The 20,663-nt window shown below is 40.4% G+C and overlaps 2 non-coding genes across 2 annotated transcripts; both read right to left on the bottom strand.

Annotated features, from left to right (window-relative positions):
• Positions 1–19,683: 19,683 nt before the first annotated feature.
• Positions 19,684–19,756, bottom strand: trnar-ucg (transfer RNA arginine (anticodon UCG)). The gene has a single exon. It is a non-coding gene; the product is annotated as a tRNA-Arg (tRNA).
• Positions 19,757–20,038: 282 nt separating this feature from the next.
• Positions 20,039–20,112, bottom strand: trnai-aau (transfer RNA isoleucine (anticodon AAU)). Its single transcript has one exon. It is a non-coding gene; the product is annotated as a tRNA-Ile (tRNA).
• Positions 20,113–20,663: the final 551 nt, after the last annotated feature.

Here is a 20,663-nt window from a genome sequence, read left to right on the forward strand (position 1 = left end):
GGCCGGGGGTCAGAGGGCACCGTGGTGCCCTGTACAGCTAGCCAGCTGGTCCTGCTCAGCCCTGCCACCCACCAGCTGGAAAGTAGGAGCTACACACAGGCATACAGTGTACTTACACACACGCACTGTCATATACACACTCCTGGCCAGATAACCAACACAGATGCCCATGCAGGGCAACCATCTCGGCATTGATGCATCCTTGAGCGAGTATGAAACAGTGGGGAGGAGCAGGCTTGTAGCAGATGCAGATACACAAAACTGTAAATACAGGGCCTCACATTCACTGCATTTTTTTTTTAATTGTTATATTTGCATAGAAGTTTAATTTCCACTGCACTGGATTGTTTCTGACTCGAGGATGTGTAAAGGAACTTTAGCATTACTAATAGAGTAGCAAAGTGGAAGGAGTTATTTGAGGTTTAAAAGGTTCCATAAATGTAAATGTCATTGTAAATCCATGTTCTGCATAGACAATGTAAAGGTAATGGCTGTTGGAGCACTTCGAGGCCTGGACGTACATGACACTGTCATGGTTGACGTCATCAAAAGATAAAGAACTGCATTAAAAATGATCTGTTTTTTTGGTAAAAAGTCAAAATACTGTGTAAATAAAAACATGTCACATTGGAGTTACTGTAATTACCAGTTTCCAACTTGTAAATACTCTTCATGTCAACATCTAAGTCATAATTATGACTGGAAAACTTGGATTTGTCTGAAAGTAAATATCTGACTTGAAATTAACTTAAAATGGAAGTGCCTGAAAAGGTAAACACATATGGATGCTTCCCATCAGCTAAAGCTGAAATTAAACTTCCATGCATATAATCGTATTATTACAAACATTTTCCTTTAAATTATTCAATGTATGGGTCCGTCACATAGCTAGACCTTGCTATTGTGGTAAAACAATACAAACGTAATTTTTAACAGTCAATTCTTACTGAGATGTATCATAGTAAAACCTGCTAGTCAGCTGGTAGTAAACATGCTAGCAGGTTGGCTTCTAGCGGTAGTGCTAGCTCAGATATCCATGTCTATTACATGACCCTTGCCCTGTAGTTCATTATGGTCTCTCAAAGTTCCCTAAATTCACCCCTCTATTAGCCTCCTCACAACAGCAATGGCAGCTGAGACTCATGGATATTGTATTACAGTGGGGCAGAAAAGTATTTAGTCAGCAACCAATTGCGCAAGTTCTCCCACTTAAAAAGATGAGAGAGGCCTGTAATTGTCATCATAGGTACACTTCAACTATGAGAGACAAAATGAGAAAAAGAATCCAGAAAATCACATTGTAGGATTTTTAATGAATTTATTTGCAAATTATGGTGGAAAATAAGTATTTGGTCAATAACAAAAGTTCATCTCAATACTTTGTTATATACCCTTTGTTGGCAATGACAGAGGTCAAATGTTTTCTGTAAGTCTTCACAAGGTTTTCACACACTGTTGCTGGTATTTTGGCCCATTCCTCCATGCAGATCTCCTCTAGAGCAGTGATGTTGAATCTCACGATACATGGCCCCATTCATTCTTTCCTTTACACAGATCAATCGTCCTGGTCCCTTTGCAGAAAAATAGCCCCAAAGCATGATGTTTCTACCCCCATGCTTCACAGTAGGTATGGTGTTCTTCGGATGCAACTCAGCATTCTTTCCCCTCCAAACCCGACGAGTTGAGTTTTTACCAAAAAGTTCTATTTTGGTTTCATCTGACCATTCTCCCAATCCTCTTCTGGATCATCCAAATGCTCTCTAGCAAACTCCAGACGGGTCTGGACATGTACTGGCTTAAGCAGGGGGACACGTCTGGCACTGCAGGATTTGAGTCCCTGGCGGCGTAGTGTGTTACTGATGGTAGCCTTTGTTACTTTGGTCCCAGCTCTCTGCAGGTCATTCACTAGGTCCCCCCGTGTGGTTCTGGGATTTTTGCTCACGGTTCTTGTGATCATTTTGACCCCACGGGGTGAGATCTTGCGTGGAGCCCCGGATCGAGGGAGATTATTAGTGGTCTTGTATGTCTTCCATTTTCTTATAATTGTTCCCACAGTTGATTTCTTCACACCAATCTGCTTACCTATTGCAGATTCAGTCTTCCCAGCCTGGTGCAGGTCTACAATTTTGTTTCTGGTGTCCTTTGACAGCTCTTTGGTCTTGGCCATAGTGGAGTTTGGAGTGTGACTGAGGTTGTGGACAGGTGTCTTTTATACTGATAACAAGTGGAGGACAGAGGCGCCTCTTAAAGAAGAAGTTACAGGTCTGTGAGAGCCAGAAAGCTTGCTTGTTTGTAGGTGACCAAACATTTATTTTCCCGAGGAATTTGCAAATAAATTCATTAAAAATCCTACAATGTGATTTTCTGGATTTTCTTTTCTCATTTTGTCTCTCATAGTTGAAGTGTACCTATGATGAAAATTATAGGCCTCTCTCATCTTTATAAGTGGGAGAACTTGCACAATTGGTGGCTGACTAAATACTTTTTTGCCCCACTGTATTTAGAGCCATATGCAATACCAAACTGAAAAAAACATCTTGCGTCTCTAAAACATGAAATCCACTTGTAACTGACTTGTAACTTTGACTTCACACATTCTTTTGTGTTTGTAGTAGTTTGTAGGGAGAGAGGAGAAGAGAAAGAGGTAAATGGAGGAAGACAGCTCTTTTAACTTCCATTCAGTCTCTATGATCACTTATACTATGCTTTAATAAAGCAGAATTCAAAGTTGTTCTCGTTTAAATATTTATCTGTTTCTGTTGTCAGACAATGGAACAAGGGTGAAATGTAATTACAGTACATAAATACTATGTTGACAGTCATTACCAAACTGCTCAACTACAGATAAAATCATAGCTTTACAATCACGACAATGACAGACAAAATAAACAAAAATACAGGTTTATGACAGCAGCTATGCTGTGAAATCAGCTAGCTCATATTGATATTTATTTGTTCAGACCTGGCATTAACCTGCGTCTTGTGTGACTCGATCACAAGTGGACAGCTCTAAGCCATGGTTACACTTGTTTTAAATGCGACCTTTGTCCGAGTTGCCAAATCAGAACTCAGCTGTGTCTGCATATGTGGGTCCACACTTGACTTGAAGGTGCAATATGTAAATACAGACAGCTAGCGTTTAAAATGGTTACTGCAGTCCGAATTCAAAATACTGGAGAGAGTTAGCCCGTCCTCCCCAGACAGTTTACTGGGCTGAACCCAATGTCCCACAATGTCAATGTTAGCTAGATGCTAGTCTCGCATTGCCAGACATTACACCACAGCACTGCGGAGTAAGACAGTGCTCTCACAGAGCTCCGTACCCGGCTGACAGTCATCGTTTATCATCTAAACGATACTTTAATAACTGCTAAAAGACTGTGACCTTTCTTGGCTTAAAATGACTGCAACGATCGTCTGTACCCAGGTCACAGTCACCGTTTGTCAGCTACGGCCACTGAACAGAAGCGGGGGAAGTATTTCGGCAGGGGGGAGATTTTCAGTTCTACTTCTTTCCAGACCCTGTTATAGATATAAAAATTAAATAAGCATATAGCATTTCTTCCATAAATATTATAACTTTGTCTAAGGTTATGTATGAATACAAATATTTGTTGTTGCAAAATACAACATAATTTACTAAAAGCAGCTTGTCTATACACTGTACATTACACATTTGTTTGAAACAAAGTGGAAATCATCTTACTGTCCACCATATAACCTTGAAGCTGGCGATGGTAACGTTAGTAACAGGAATATTCCGTAACGTAACATACTATAACGTTACATTGCAGAGGAAGTCAAAACTTGAGGTTTCTGTCACATGTCACATATAACTTTGGAAGTTGGATACTGATCACTGCTGTACAGTATGTTTCTCCAAACAGAGGCACAATATGTAAAGCATCTGTCACTTAACCTTCTAGCTAACTTTCTGCCTGACCTAACACACAAAGAGAGATTCTTTCAGCTTAGATCACGTGCTGGATGATAGTAATATTGTGGATCTAAATATAAATTAACTGAATACCATCGTTGCCCTTCTTTCTGTGTCTCTTTCCAATCTATACTCTGAGTGCTATTCCAACGAGTAGATCCACCCCTCTCTCCATCAGCAAGAGATAATATACTCCCTCCTGTCACAGTAGTTCCAAACAGAAGCAGGTCAAAGGCAGGCCTGCCAGAGACAGAGAGAGAAATAAAAATGCATCCAGAAATTAGAGGTGAATGTTAGAAAGCTGATACCAGAGTATATTGGAGTCACTTCGCAGGTAACTGGTGTTACACAAACACACACACAAAATAGAGAGAATGTGTATGAGGCCTATTTTAGTTCAGGTCAGGGTGCCCGAGATAATAAATTGGTCTCTAGTGATCAATCCACTCAGATAGTGTATGTGTGTGTGTGTGTGTGTGTGTGTGTGTGTGTGTGTGTGTGTGTGTGTGTGTGTGTGTGTGTGTGTTTGTGTGTGTTTTTACATCTGTATGAATTTGTATATATACGAGCCCCCTCCCTCAGGTCAGTGTCTTAAACCTAGCATAATAAACAGTAGCTGTATGTATCCACTTTATAACATGACATTCTCCATTCACAGCGCTGTCATCATGGAGCCAGTTATCGCCTCCCATAGCGTTTTGCTGACAGACATTTTAAATTAGACTAATAAATTGCCTAGCGCTCTGCCTCATGCTTTCTAAAAGCCCTGTTAGCCAGAGACAAATTAGCATGCTGCAGGTATAAAGACTGGATTCTGAACAAAAGGCCAAGTTGTTTTTATGAGGCGAGGCCTAAATATCCAAATGGAGATGTGAGGGTCGTCAGAGCAGGTCATACGAACAGAGAGTAGTGATGATAAGAAAAAGAAGGCTTTTATATATTAATGAGGTGTCAGTGCCTATGCGTTGTGAGTACAGTATAATGCATTATACACTGATAGGATGGATGTGACATTTCAAAGTCAGTCAGAATGTGAGAAAATATGTTTGGGCTTGATATGTGATCTGAAGTGGGGGGATACAGGATATGTGTGAGTGCGCTGGCAAACACCCAGTCAAAGCAGTAAAAAAGTGAGAAACAGTTTGAAGTCTCTTTCTATAGAGCAGGTTCTGCTGTTGCAGCAGTCATTGTCAGCGCCATTTAGTAGTATTCTTTCAACTCTCAGAGCACGCCTTAACATCCTCTCCAGATGAATTGAGCTGCTGCACTTAAGTAGAGAGTGGATGGAAATTAAGCTCCTACACAATGCGTGAGCAGCGCTGCCAAGCACATGACAAAGTGGAAAGTGTTGTATTTCAAACCATATAATGTTTCTCAAATGTGAGGCAAAGCGGTCAAAGCAAAAAGGGAAAGTGGAGAAAGAAAGGAAAGGAAAGGGAGAGAGAGAGAGAGAGAGAGAGGGGAAAAAAAGCAGAGCAAGATATATAGCCGGCCAGATAATTGACACTCTCGGAAAACAAGCCACCACTTCTCCTCTTCCTCTCATCGGGTGATGCCGTGCTGTTGCTGAAGTTATTGTGCCCATTGTAAGTCACAAAGCAGGGAGGAATGTTTGGCCGGCTCTCTGGGAAACGCCACTTCAGGGCCCACAGCTGTCACAGCCTGGGGACTTGAATTCTGCCACAGAGAGTTCAATGGTGAGGAGCTGGCAGAGGGAGATATGCTTTTTACTTAAGGATGGCAAGCTGTGAGAGGACTTGATGTGAAACCAAAACTGGCTGCTCTGATATTCAGTTACTCACACGCTCTTATAACTTCTCTTGCTCACCTCAATCACACACACTTATTGCAATCATTTTTTCCAATCGCTCTCCGAAAAACTCTTAAAACTTTTCTTCTTTTTTTCCTCTTTTCAAAAGCTCCGACCCATTCTCTAACGGGCCTAAACTTGAATAAACAATCATCTCTCTGTGGCGAGAGCTTCCTAAAGGAATGCTGCTTCCCATCCTCCGTCTCACCATGGTTACTAGGAATCTACTGGGAATCACATTTTACACAGAGGTGAATATGGACACTCATTTCAGAGAGGCTCTAAAGACTGCACCAATGTGCATTTTATAATCCTGCATTCACTCATTTAAATTCCGTCTTTGATTAATTCAGAAAAGTAATGTTTTTTTCAAGGCAGGCAAAATTATAAAAAGACAAAACTCAGGTGCAGAGTTGATCTGACATCAATTCACTGACATAATTGCCAACAGGAAAAATGAATTTAATTAAATACATTTTTGTGACTCCATCACATTAATAATTATTTTAAACACCAGCCTTTTAAAGTAAGTGATTAGATTTATACTAGGAAATGCAAAAACCTTTGGAAATAAAAATTACCAAAATGCATTTGTTAGCATTAGAGTCAGCTCTCACTGTTATCCATTAACTATTTATTTTTATGAAAAATTAGAATTTCTGGATAAAAGACAAATCCAAAGGTCAGTTATGCTTTCATTCTGTGCCAGTGTTATTTGTAGGTTTTAAAAGCTGTACCCTTCAAAACTTTCCAAAATGAATTAAAACTTGTTTACAGATCATGAAGTGCCTTATATTAGATCTCCCTTTTATCACACATGATGACTCCAGGACCCGTTTTTGTCTAAACAGTCCCAGCAGCAATCCAGCCTCCTGTGTTGTTGAAATAAAACAGTCCCTATATTTCCAACAGCCTAGAAATCAAGTCATTTAAATACCTTGACTCAGGCATTGTGTTGAAAAAAACTTCCACAATTAAGCACTGGCTCGAGCCCTCATGTGTTTTGTTGTAGTTGATGTTGCAGAGCCTCTGCTCTCCTTGTCGTCTCATTATGATAATGACCAAACCTTCACATTCCTCAGCAGTGATCTCATTTTATAGCACAATACTGTGTGAGACCGACAACGTACTGACACCCAGAAGGCCTTGGAGATCTACAATGTCTCGCCCGCTTGGAAAGTTCACAAACCTCAGGGATGATGAGGGAATTAGAGGGCATGGAAACATTGCACCACGCGATCTCCATCTATTTGTCTTTCTCTGCTTTAATAGCCTGCCATGTCTTTTCCCTACAATGCTGTTGGATTGTGAAAAATAGGCGTCGGTCCTATTTCTAGCATACACGCGTTTTCGGCACGGCTCGAGCTGCGCCTGAGACATGCGAGTCTTGCAGGCAGTGTGCAAGCTCTAACCTGTTAACATGGGAGCCAAAATAAAAACGGACATGCCAGGCGGCTGACACGCTCACGCCACGCAGCCAGTGTGTAGCCGGCCTAAGCATGAGCTCAACGTGTGTGTGTTTGTTACAGAATTTTGAGAAGGAGAAAAATATATTTGTTCTTTTCTAAAAAATAAAGGTGATTTTATTTAAGATGATTGTGGAATGCCAAATAGGACAGTGAAATGCTAATGGTAGTGATGGAAGACGTAGTATGATTATTTACAGTCATATAAAAATATTATTACATATAGATATAAAAATACTCCATTACACGTAAGCTTCCAGAATCACACTTATAAAAGTTAGTGTTATCAACAAAATGTACTAAAAGTAAAAGTACTTGTTCTGCTGAAAAATGTCCCCTGTACTTATTATTATAAATGCCATTAATAGATTGTTGATAGGCTGCGATGTGTAAGCAGCATTTTACTGTTGGAGCTGGTTAAGGTGGAGTGAATCCTAACTACTTTACACTTTTGTCATTTAGAAGAACTACTCAAAACTGGAATTGTGCACTTAGTAATATTGTTAAATTTCAGTAATTGTTCGAAAAACACAAAAGATACACAGTATTAAGATATTTGACAACATCCAATCCCAAAGGTACACTGATTTTGTGACTATGTATTTTTTTCAGTATATCGAAGCTGTTCAACTGAAGAGTTTTTACTGAAGGGAACTATAAACCACTTCAGCAGACCCCAAGGACACACACACACACACACACACACACACACACGCACACACACAACATAAAATATCCCCCCTTCTCACGCAAACACTTGCATATTTCTCTAACAAAAATGCAAATCTAATTTTGTGCACTTCCATCTCTCCTCTTTCCTTCTTTAACTCCCCCCTTCCTCCCCCTCCCTCCCCCAGCTCCAGCTTTGCCATTAGAGCTATTTGCATCTGACTGAGAGGCCATTAGAATAATAATTAGCCTGACCCACCAGAGAGGATAGGCCTGCGTCAGCTCTACACCAGCCTGAAGGCACACACGCTCGCACACACATACACGTACGCACACACACACACACACACACACAAACACACACACACACACACACACACACACACACACACACACACACACACACACATACACACACGCACACATTATCGGCTGAGAGAGAGAGAGAGAGAGAGAGGCCAACAAATAAATGTAATTCCATTAGCCAAATACATCTCCACAATCAATCTGCACAAACAAGGTTTCTGGGGGTTTCATTTTTGCCAAGTTGGGCTTGAGTGTTTGTGCATAAGTTTCTTTTTTTATTCTTTTGTGTGTGTGTGTGTGTGTGTGTGTGTGTGTGTGTGTGTGTGTGTGTGTGTGTGTGTGTGTGTGTGTGTGTGTGTGTGTGTGTGTGTGTGTGTGTGCATGCGCAAAAAAAAAAGTAAAGTGAATGTAAGAAATGTAGCATGACTTGTCAGAAAATCTCCCTGGAATTACTCTGAAATTACTATGCATGATTTTTTTTCACGAAATTGCTGAACTAATAGTAGGCTACTCCATACTGGCAGAATGCACTTCTGGCAAATGGGATGAAAGATGGGTGTCACATGCTTTTAGCACATATGTGCTAAGTTGCCCAATTTCCAGGCTCATTATGGCATTAATGTACAAATTCTCTGGCCTGGGTGGTGATTATTCACATTGAAGGCAAAAATAATCACCAATAATTAGCTGTGTTTGAGTATGAACAACGGCAGGCACAAACTACACCTTTATCATGTGAATCATTGAAAAATTCCAAAAAAGCATGCTCAGTTACATGTAGCATTTATTATTCTGTGCTGTCATGTACGCAGGGCACCTGTATGGGCTGCTAGAGCTCAAAGAAATGATGCTATGTTCTATTATTCAAATGAAAAGGTTATCCACCAGCAGCCTCCACAGTGAGGTGAATGTCATCATGCGTCTTGTCCAGCGGTGTAGTCTAGTTTTTTGTAGTGAGTATACTGTCATTTTCCCCTCCCAGCTTTATAACTGCCCGTCCCAGAGTGACACCCCATACGTTTTTTTGTAACATTAATACGTACAGCATATCCGCCTCATTTGGCTCATTTCCTGTCATTTCTATAACGTTAACGTCTGGTGCAGTCAGTGTCCCTCGAAGTGGCAGTAGCTTCAGGGACAGGCTTACCAAAACACTGAAAGACAGAGTGTAGTTTAAATTTGCTTTTCGTTCACCTTTAGTAATTCACATTAGTTAATTTCATATTTGCACAGAAAATTACTGCCAAGAAACTGTGTTGTCGTGACTCGCAAAACACAGATGGGGTGAATTTATGAACAAAAGTGTGAACGTTCACAAAACAAAAATCGCCGTTACGTAACGTTATCCTCGCACTTTTGTAAGTGGATATATACGGAAACCCCTGACCTTTCCTATTGGGTATTTGGCGTATATCTGCGTATCACGTAGACTACACCACTGGTCTTGTCAGACTTTGGCTCTGGAGTTGTCTGACTACATGTTCATTAGATGCAGATGTATGTATAGAAGAAGCCCTTTGTAGCAGTAGCACCCCTGTATGCATTTTAAGGTTTCTAATGATTATTTCCATGGTGGCAATTTGACCTGATTTTGAGTTGGGAGGTTCAGCCGGATGTCCCTCACCTTCCGCTTTCTTAGCATTCTAAACTCCTCAAAATTCTCTTTTCCCTACAGCTCGTCTCCCTACGTGTTCCTTCCCAAGGCTATTTTGCAGAGGCACCGTACCTGCATCCAGCACTTAGCGTCGTCCATGATGATTGTGATTGGTTTAAAGAAATGCCAGTAAACCAGAGCACGTTTTTCTCCCATCCCAGAATGCTGTGTGGACTAGCCAGACCCTTCTTCGCAGCTTTGTGGAGGAAGGTCTGGCAATGCGAGACTAATTAACAAGTAATTAACAGTGCTTGACAGAGGTCATCTTCAGGTCCTAGAGAACAGTTTGGTGGGAGACACCCAATCAACTTAAATAATACTAGACAGTAGTCAGCTATTTTACCTAAAATACATATGTATATAGAATCTTTCCATTTTTTTGTCATAAGAACTTTTTGAGATGATTAAGGTTTGCCTGAATCTGTTGACATTTTTGTGATGTCATCAAAACACTCAAAAGCAGGACATACTTTAGTTAAATTCCCACACACACTTGCACCTTTGGCATCCTTAGATAAAGATTTGCACACCAGTGGAGCTGTCTGGGGTTGAAGGTACCAATCAGAGCATCCCTAATAGGCCTACTCAAGAGGAATGTGTGTGTGTGTGTGTGTGTGTGTGTGTGTGTGTGTGTGTGTGTGTGTGTGTGTGTGTGTGTGTGTGTGCGCAATGAGAGCCTCCGTCTGTCTACTCAGTGGCTTCTGTGTAGTATGTATGCATGAATCCTTGCATATGTTGTTTGTGTATACAGGTAAGTCTGGCCTTATGCTGTCAGGCGGATGTGCATATGCATATTAATGTGTGTGTGTGTGTGTGTGTGTGTGTGTGTGTGTGTGTGTGTGTGTGTGTGTGTGTGTGTGTGTGTGTGTGTGTGTGTGTGTGTGTGTGTGTGTACTAACATTTGCACATGTGTGTATTTACATGTACAAACATCTAGTTAGTATTATTTCTAGTGTACACATGCATGCCTGTGTGTAGCAGACTGCTGCGCGGATGTGTGGGTTTGTTTATGTGTGTGTGTGTGTCTCTGTGTGTGTGTGTGTGTGTGTGTGTGTGTGTGTGGTTTCTGCAGGCAGGTTGAAGATTGTCTCCCCCCTGAGGGCCTCTCCCTCCCTGCAGCATGTGGAAACCATGGCGCGTTGCCAGGATACAAGCCCCTCGTCTGTACTGACAAGAAGACATGAAGAGCAGAGATTAATTATTTACAAGCAGACCCCTGTACACCACGTCTGGCTTGGCACTTCTCCTGCATTAAATGTCACTATCTATGAGGCCATCCATTTTATTGCTTATTCTATTTAAGCACTGTAGAAAATCTGTTGCATCGCCCCGTACATTGTGTCATATGGAATTCTTACATCTAAGGCCCGCACTTTTTCCGTTTTAATAAGGTTGTTTTATATTACAATAACCAGCTATGACCATGCTTTAAAGACATCTCTGTACAAAAGCCCATTTAAAAAAAACGTTGTTAAACAGACCGGAATGCTCCCTAATGGTCGCTGCGCTCTCAAAGCTATTTTCAGTCTGTTTGCAAGCGGGGATCACCAGTGTCCTCTGGGCAGCCCTCTCTCCTGCTTCATCTAATATTTATGGTGTCTATACGCCGCTGACTGACTAGCAGATCCGCTTTCTGAGCGCAAGCAGGTATTTACAAAACATATTAGAATGATTCATTTACCATCACATTCGTCTTCGGCGTCGGCTCTGCCTTCCCTCAGCCTCTGTCTCACTAAATGACGAGACATCCAGAGGCACTGGGGGGGTGATTGAGTTGTGAGTTTATCGCTCTGATGGGTTTTTTATTGTTGTGGATGAAACAGATGAACACATATAAAAATGCAGACTAAAACACACCGTATTAAAAGCCCCAATAATGTCAGATACGCATATATTACAGTAATATGAAGTTGTTTATTGTGGCAGATATGCAGACATGCACTCCCTGGTTCTGGCTGTGACAAAGCTGGAAGTGAAGGCATCTGTGCTGCTTCAACCCAGGCTGGTCCTTTGTTCTCATTTCCTACCACCTCTTTGTTGTGCTGCTGACTGTCTGTCTGCTTGTCTGTCTGTCTCTCTGGCCGTCTGTCTGTAGCCGGCCGGGGTTTATTTGCATTCTTCCAACACATACATATTCATGATGAAAGGTCACTACGCGTGGAGTGTGTGTGTGTGTGTGTGTGTGTGTGTGTGTGCGTGCGTGTGTGCGTGCGTGCGTGCGTGCGTGTCTGCGTGTGCGTGCGTGTGTGTGTGTAGGTGTGTGGGCGTGCATTTAATTGGGCTGTGGTCAGAGGGGATCCTCCACACTGAGTCCCAGGTGGAGAGGGAGCAGGGATCCCACTGCTCTGAGCATTATGCATTTTCTATTGTTTCTTTCTCACTCCTCCTGTATGCATCAGCACTCCCGCTGCGACGGCACAAGATGCCTTTTCATCAGGCTAAATTCGGTCTGATCCAGCGCTAATTCTGCTCATATCGGACGAATTGATTTTAAGGACCACAGGCTGAGAAAGATATATCTTGCTGTGTTTTTCAAAAAGCAAAAAAACAATGCGGAATTCAGTTATTTTATTTCAGTAAACACTGTGGACTGTGGATGTTGCTTTTAAGATTTTAAATGTTATCATTGCTGTGTTCAGGCTCATATGCAATTGTAGATTTTTTCCCCTTTGTTGAGAAACAGGAATGTGCGTGTGGAGAGTGTTGGATTCATTTTTAAATTGACTACTAATATTCAATATGTTACCTTTTAAACGACATTGATAGCAGACTGAAATATGTCACATCACAAAAACAAAGCCACCTCCCCCAACAGCAAACATCCGGCTCAGTGCAAGGACTTTTATTATCATCAGAAATGTAATTGGACTTTTGCTGTTGAAGGACAGAGGACAAGGGGAAAAAAGGATCAGGCTCAGAGATATAAAGTACGTGCCAAGCATTAAAGCCGAGCCCACTTCTCTCCTTTATATTTCCCCGCCAGTGTCTGTGACTTTCTTACATGATGGAGCTATTGTATCCCCTTAACCCCCTGTATGTCACATGTCAGGAGACACAATCACTGCTGCAGACTCCTTCACCCAAAAGTGGAAATCAGCATTAACACCATGCAGGGATTGTATGGCAGAACAAGGAGGTCAATGGCTCGTTTCAATGTGCCTTATCAGAGATTGGTTGTAGGACAGAGCCCGCTTTTGTTTTAACATGCCAGTTTCAAATGTGTAAATCAGAGTATTTAAACTATGAAATACAAGTGATCCTGCAGAATGACTAAGGTGTTAGGGACTGTACGACAATTATTAGGAGGAGCGACGTGGTCGAAAAAGGGGGTGGGTTATGTATTGTTTTCTTTTTGCTGAGGAAAGAGTAGTTTGAAATATTAAGATGAGCAGAGGAGGGTCTGCACATTCACATGCTTTTTGATGAATCATGCCCAAGTTGAAGGAGCTGATAGGATAACGTTTCACTAGAATTGTCCTCATAAGATTTCATGTGACAAATAAAAAAAAAAAGTATCAATTAAAAAAAAAAAAAAGCAAGACTTGACACTTGCAATTATACCACAAACTGATTAGGAAAATGTTTGCTGAGAAGTAGGGTCATTTTCTCATAGACTTCTATACAATCTGACTTATTGCCCCCTTCTGGAAATGAAAAAGAATGCAGGTTTAAGGCACTTCTGCATTGGCTTCACTTTTCAGACCCCGGAGCTATGTCCACTTCTTTTATACAGTCTATGTACCAAGTTTGGTCATAGGTGAACATTAAAGTCACTGCTAAGAATGATGTTGGCTAATTCTAAAGTATTTTTGTATGCAATTCAATGACTTGCATATGTTTCTAACAATACAATTACTTTCATCTTAGCTTGCAACTTTCTGGAACATACACAAGGGAGGCCTAACATTTAAAAAACAAATGTCATAATAGATGTATACTTCATTTCAGCCTACCCCTGAGCTGCCGCCTGTGGTAACAAGTTTAGTTCAATAAGTCCTCCAACCCATACAACCTACCCTCTAATGTGACCCACAGGCACGTTTCCCAAATTAGCGCCCCTACCAGTGGCAGAAGATCAACACGTCCTCATACCTTAACATAACGGTTGCAGTTTAAAACACGTGGTTAACGTTGTGAAATGGTCCCAGTTTGGCTAGCTTTGGGCACCAAAACTACTTGGTTAGGTTTAGGAAAATATTGTGGTTTGTGTGCATTTGTTACGATACTTCACTTCCGTATGTAAGTACATGACCTAATTAAGCATGTGATGTAAAATTGACGTTGTTATGTTTGTAATGTAAAGTTTAAATACGTTGACTTTTAAGTTAAAACAGGGCATGAAAAACAAATTTTCTCCGTCTTAATACATGACTCTCTTTCTTTGCTCCCGTCATACTTACTATAGCCACTAGCGGTAAATACAATAAACGTAAATATGGTTCGTAATAAGCTGTTTGTCTAAACGACCTATGGGCTTGTTTTTCGGGGAGGTCAGTCTTGTTCAGTTATTGGCTCTTGGTTCAAAAGTAGGAATGTTTGTGATGCACTATTCTATGTTAGTCATGATTTATAATGTGAAACTTTGCGAATATTGTGACAATAATTGTTCCATTTACATCATTACGTCTAAAATAGTCTGCTTTTTGAAATTGTTTATGTGACTTAAGTTTTTATCATAAAACAAAAGATTTTTGTTGGGAGAGTGTTTCTAAGTCAAGGGGAGTATTTTTAATTCAGCTGAGGAAGGCCTTGCTTTTTTAAAAACTGAACCATATGTTTCACTGCCCTTCACACTCAAATAATTGTCATACAGTCCCTTATTATGAACTAACTTTCTCCCAGAAACACAGCTGTCCTCCAAAATGTTTGCATCCTCAAACTTTCTCTGTGTAAACAATGAAACTACATTAAAAAAGGAAAGAGAAACGCAGAAATCCGTCTCGCCTCTCTCTTGCCAAACACCCAAGCTGCGCATATTATGACACAGACTCTAGGTAATTTCACATGAAACGCTCACAGTCGGTCTTAAAACAATTAGCGGCTTTGTTTGATGGGAGAGAGAAAAGAGTCTATGAGAACTGATTATTGCGATGGGATTTTATATTGCTTTTTAAAAACCAATTAACTCCTGAGAGCTTAGTGGCTTTTCAACAAACGGCACATCGTTAAAGTATTGTTGAGAAACATTGTTGGGCGTGATAATTGGCATCTATTCAGTGCAGCCCTGGCAGACACTAGAAAAGGGTCTCGCTGAACAATCAGACACTCAGAGAAAGAAGCCTGAGTTGGCATTTCTCTGGCCTTTTCCCCTCATCGCAGATTCTCACTCGCAGCCATTTCTCAATCCTTATCTCCGCTCCAGCACTGCAAACGCTCACATTTATCAGGAAACTGAAAGAATACTTTCAAGGCAGTCATTTGACACACAGTGCAAGTGACATTAGGTGCATGTATTGTCCGTTCCCTCTTGACATTGAATTTAAAAGAGCAATTTGAATCAGCCTGCTGTTTCACAATTCCTAACAACTTGTGGAAATAATCTCATTGTCCGGCAAGAGTACTGCAGTCAGCATTCTTTTCCTTTAGATAAGAAATCCTGATAAAATCTAGAGTCACCGAAAACCTCAACGTCAACCTCAGCAGTAATTTCATCTTTTTTGGTTAACGTTAATTGGTTGACCCTTAGCAGATGTTTAAAAGCCACCCTAAAAATAGAAGAAAATAAGAGATCATATAAATATACAACATAATAAATAAACACAAAATAATAGACAAAATACACATCCACAGTTAAATGCCACAGTAAATATAACAGAGGACTGATCAAGACAAGAAGACAATTAATATCCTAATGTTGACATGTTTGATTATTAATCAGCCACATTAAAGAACAGTAAGTATTGATATCTGTGCATTGACAGTTCTTTTCACACTATTATAGAAAATGCTGACTGACTGAAGGTGCTTCTTCAGATGAAAATGAGACAATCTGGTAACCTGACTTGCTTGTTCCTAGTGGCTTGATGGTGTTTTAAGCCCCCAACGTCTCCTTCAAGGCAGTGGTGCGACCGTTGACTTCAAGGCACCTAACCCTAACCATAACCATAACCAGAACCAGAACCATTGCCTAATGCTAGACGTTGGGGGCTTAAACACCGATAAACTTCCTAGTGTGAGGAATGTTTAAAGTGGAGGGGGGAGGGCCGACCTCTAGCTCACCCAGTAGAGTAGACTGTGTGCGCCCCATGTAGGCTGAGGCCTTGGCAGCGGCCCAGGTTCAAATCAGGCCCGCGGCCCTTTGCTGCATGTCATCCCTCCTCTCTCTCCCCTTTCCTGTCTTCAAGCTGTCCTGTCAATTAAAGGCCATAAAAAGCCCAAAAAATAATCTTAAAAAATGTGGAGGGGGGGCAGTATTATCTCAACATTTGAGTTGATCAAGTTTTCCTAGCTCAGGTGTTTAACAAAGATAGCTGTTGTTAACTCTTGTTACCCCGAGTTTCCTGTTAGATATTCATACAAAGTAACAAACACTCCAATCATCCAACCTGACATAACACTCCTCCACTCACACATGTTAGAATCTATTCACGATGTGTCTCTGTATCTCTCTCAGAAGCATTTGCTCATAAATGTAATTGTTTTGATCAAGTTGTATTTTCTCTGGTGGTTGTACATTTGACCAATCAGTTGTTGTTGAAATATCATATGGTTTACAGGAGAGAAACAACAGTCAGAGCTTTTCTCAAATGGAAACTGGAACTGAACTTAACAGGATATTTCAGAAGATCCCTTAAACGTTCGTTTTGACTACTATTAGCACCATTGTTGCACTTTGGTATCTTTAGCTTTTATTCATCCAGTTCATTTGAGTCTGTATACTTCCATAATCAAAGAGATACCTTCATACTGCTGCTAATATCCAGACAAAGTACACACACTAGTGCATTTCACATCTGTTAGAGGAGCTTTTGTATTATGCCTTGCTTAGTCTGGTTAAAAAATGGCATGTTTTGAAGACAATTTGGATGGTGTAACAAGTCAGGCCTGCTTGGTTCTTTTGGGGAATGATTGTAAAGATTTACCAGGAATATGTTTATGTCGTTTACTAACTGGGACGTTTTGACACAGATTGGAGACGATTGCTATGGACCAAGTACACACGTTGATACAAGTGCAAATTACATTTAACCATGTATCAGCTAATTTAAATGGCTCACGTTACTGTATTGTGTGAGTATTGAATTATAAGTAATGACAGCAAAACTGTCGGCCCACCCACATGATTCAAGCCTTCCGTGATCCCGCACCAAAAGTTTGACATTACCTATCTTATAATTTACTTTAACTGTGTTTCCTATATTCCTATATACACTGATGAGTTATAGAGGAAACCACGAGGACAAACTGATTGGGGTCCTGTGAACTTCACTGAGGTTCACAATGACACAGAGTTGAGTAGATGATCACTAAAAGCTGCTATACACCTCCACTCACAGACACACACCTGCTGGGTTCTTCTCCCTCTCTAATCAAATGGCCATGTCGAGCTGCTCTCTGGGGTTTTTGTGAGGCCTGTAGAACATGAGACAACCTGTACATCTAAATCCACAGTATCTGCACATATTGTATATACCAAACTACAGTATATGTACATATATTTTTTAACACATCTACTTAAATATATCCATATTTATATGCACACCTGAAGGCACTTTTTTCTTCTCTCCTGTATTAAGTGTCTTTTCTAAATGTGCGGTGTGTTTTCTCTCTTGGTCTGCTCTAACATTTGCTGATGTAATTGAATCATGTTCTCATAATAATAATCAATCTGTAAGTCTACAATGGTCAGAACTGGATTTAACATTTGTATTTGAGTTTTTAGCGTTCTATTCAAAACATTTGGATTAAAGGTAATTTTGGAAGAGGAATGTGTTGTCTCATGAATCACAGACTGAACAACTTTCTCTGTCTCAAGTTGAAAAAAAAAAATATTCCTTTGTGTTCCAAGTACTGTGTAATGAACCCAGTGTGTAATGAACCCTAGTGTCTGGACATACTGAGAGAAAAGAGATGAATAAAAGATGAAGATACAATAATGCCGAAACGAAAACTTTGAGCGAACCAAAAGTTTGCATTGAAGAGTCTTGCATTAAAAAGACATGAAAAATTCAGTTGTTTACTTGAAGAAATGGGCTTCTCTTTTTCATCTCAGCTTTGATCAGAGTGACACAAACAGATCCAGAGAGAGAAAACACAAACCAAAAAAAAGGAACTGATTGACAGCTTTAATTAACAAAAGCAGCGCAAGCTCTGTGCATTTCCTCTCGCAGCCTCTGGGGGCCGAGCCGTGATAACAGGGAAATGCCAGAAAACAATACCTGCCTTTTCAAACAAATTATCTATTCTCCTAGCAGTCATTCATGTATGCTCATGTAGGATTTTTTAATGAGGATCTTCAATGTGTCGAGTTAAATCAAACTGGAATCCAGCTGGATTGTGTGGAGACGATACCTAAAATACTAAATTCTCCTAAGGAAATTAGTGCGATACCATATGTTTCTTTCAAGAAAAGGTTCACAGTTATACCATGTTGTCTACATAGGAAATGTTCACTGTCAATACACGTTGATAATTAATTCCCTCATTATGTGGGGTGAATGAGGTACGTATCAGCATCTACAGTACATTTGAATCATTTCATTCCACAAATTAGATATATGAGTGAGAAACAAGCATGTTTTTGTAGAAATCTATTAAAATCTAGTAGTGTGGGTACAGTATCTGTAATGAGACTATGAATATGAAGGGATAATATTCACGGCTGTACTGGGAATTTGAGGGTTTTAACAACTTAAAGAAAAGTTGCTTTCAGGTGTGCATATACATATGCATATAGTAGATGTGTTAAAAATATATGTCCATATACTGTAGTTTGGTATATACAATATGTGCAGATACTATGGATTTAGATGTACAGGTTTTTTTGTATGTGTTTTTATGCATGTGGGTAAGCATGAACACGTTTATTTTGGGATGTTGTCTGTGCAAGCATGGCTGTGTATGTGTAGTCTCGCTTTGCCAGACCTTCCTCCACAGCGCTGCGGAGGAGGGTCTGGCTAGTCCACACAGCATTCCGGGATAGGAGAAAAACATGTCATTTTATGTCCTGTACTAGAAAATGTTCAATAAATTTCAATACATTTCAATAAATAAATATATTTGAATAGAACTACTTTGAGACCAACTATAATACATACATCACTGTTTTTCTCCACCACAGTTTTGTTCCTGGCTTTGAACCAGACCTGAATGAGAAAGGGAGACCACGCCAGTAGGCTGCCAAAGATCCTCTTTTTTGACACTTTTGCCGCTTTCTCCAATGTTTTTGTCACTTTTGTCAACATTTTTGTTACTTTTCCTGTCGTTTTCATTTATTTTTTCTGCACTTTTTCCCCCCAGAAATAAACCAGGCGGTGCTTAGCATTATCAGCACTACACTCAAACCATCTGAGCTAACCCGCCTGCTTTTGATGACTTTTTAAAACAAGATTTGTTCCAGTAAACCTGGACAGAACCTACAGAATTGGACCAGTTTTGGATGGTCAATCAGGTGTGACCACCTAGCAGCTTGGCGTTTGCGGAGGGAAATTAGCTTAAACGGTAGACTGCAGACTTCACCTGTAAAAGTTATTGGAATACATTTCTTTTAAGCAGAGCAATACACCTCAAACTATCTGAGAATTTGGATTAAAGCTGAAACACCAATGTAGCAGTAAGTGATTTGTCCAACTCAACATCAAACCTGCTTCCACGCTGTTTTCTGAGTTAACGGAGAAGCTTTCAACCACGAAGGGACTCGAACCCTCAATCTTCTGATCCGAAGTCAGACACCTTGTCCATTAGGCCACGTGGTCTTATAAACAAAACTTTTTTCACAAGTATGAATTGCCATGGTTTAGCTGCAAAGTAGCAGAGAGCTAACATTTCCAAAAAAGGAACACTTTCGCTGGCCAATTACCTTTTGTGGAAGTAAATAGCTTAAATGGTAGACAGGCCGCTTCCATGTCAGTTAATGGAATTAAATTACACATTGTCCCTAATATTTGCCTTTGCTGAGCAGAATACCTTTCAACTATCTCTATTTTTGAGATGTACAGTGCAAGTGCAGACACAATAATGTGCTAAATGAACATGTCTGGCCAGTATGGGGATCAAACCCATGACCTTGGCGTTATTAGCACCACGCTCTAACCATCTGAGCTAACCGGCCTGATTTTTTAAAAAATTCCAAAAATAAAACAGGCCCGAACGAGCAAACTTGGGCCATTTTTGGATGGGCTACTTGGCTGTGTATGGTTTGTAGGGACTGCATATGTTTTTGTCTTTGCTACTATAGACATGGAAAGCAGCGCTATAGAGATTGAGACTTATGTTGCGTTAATGGCCCATTAGTGCAAACAAAAGGAGGATATAGATGATCTTGGGCGTAAGGTTTTGCGCTTATTGTACCAATAAAGTGTCTGGCCGTGCTTAGCATTATTAGCACTACACTCAAACCATCTGAGCTAACCGGCCTGCTTTTGATGACTTTTTAAAACAAGATTTGTTCCAGTAAACCTGTACAGTACCTACAGAATTGGACCAGTTTTGGATGGCCAATCAGGTGTGACCACCTAGCAGCTTGGCGTTTGCGGAGGGAAATTAGCTTAAAACGGTAGACTGCAGACTTCACCTGTAAAAGTTATTGGAATAAATATTTTTTCAGCAGAGCAATACACTTCAAACTATCTCAGAATTTGGATTAAAGCTCAAACACCATTG

This window comes from Sander vitreus, chromosome 6 (assembly GCF_031162955.1).
Source record: "Sander vitreus isolate 19-12246 chromosome 6, sanVit1, whole genome shotgun sequence".
NCBI classification, from domain to species: domain Eukaryota; kingdom Metazoa; phylum Chordata; class Actinopteri; order Perciformes; family Percidae; genus Sander; species Sander vitreus.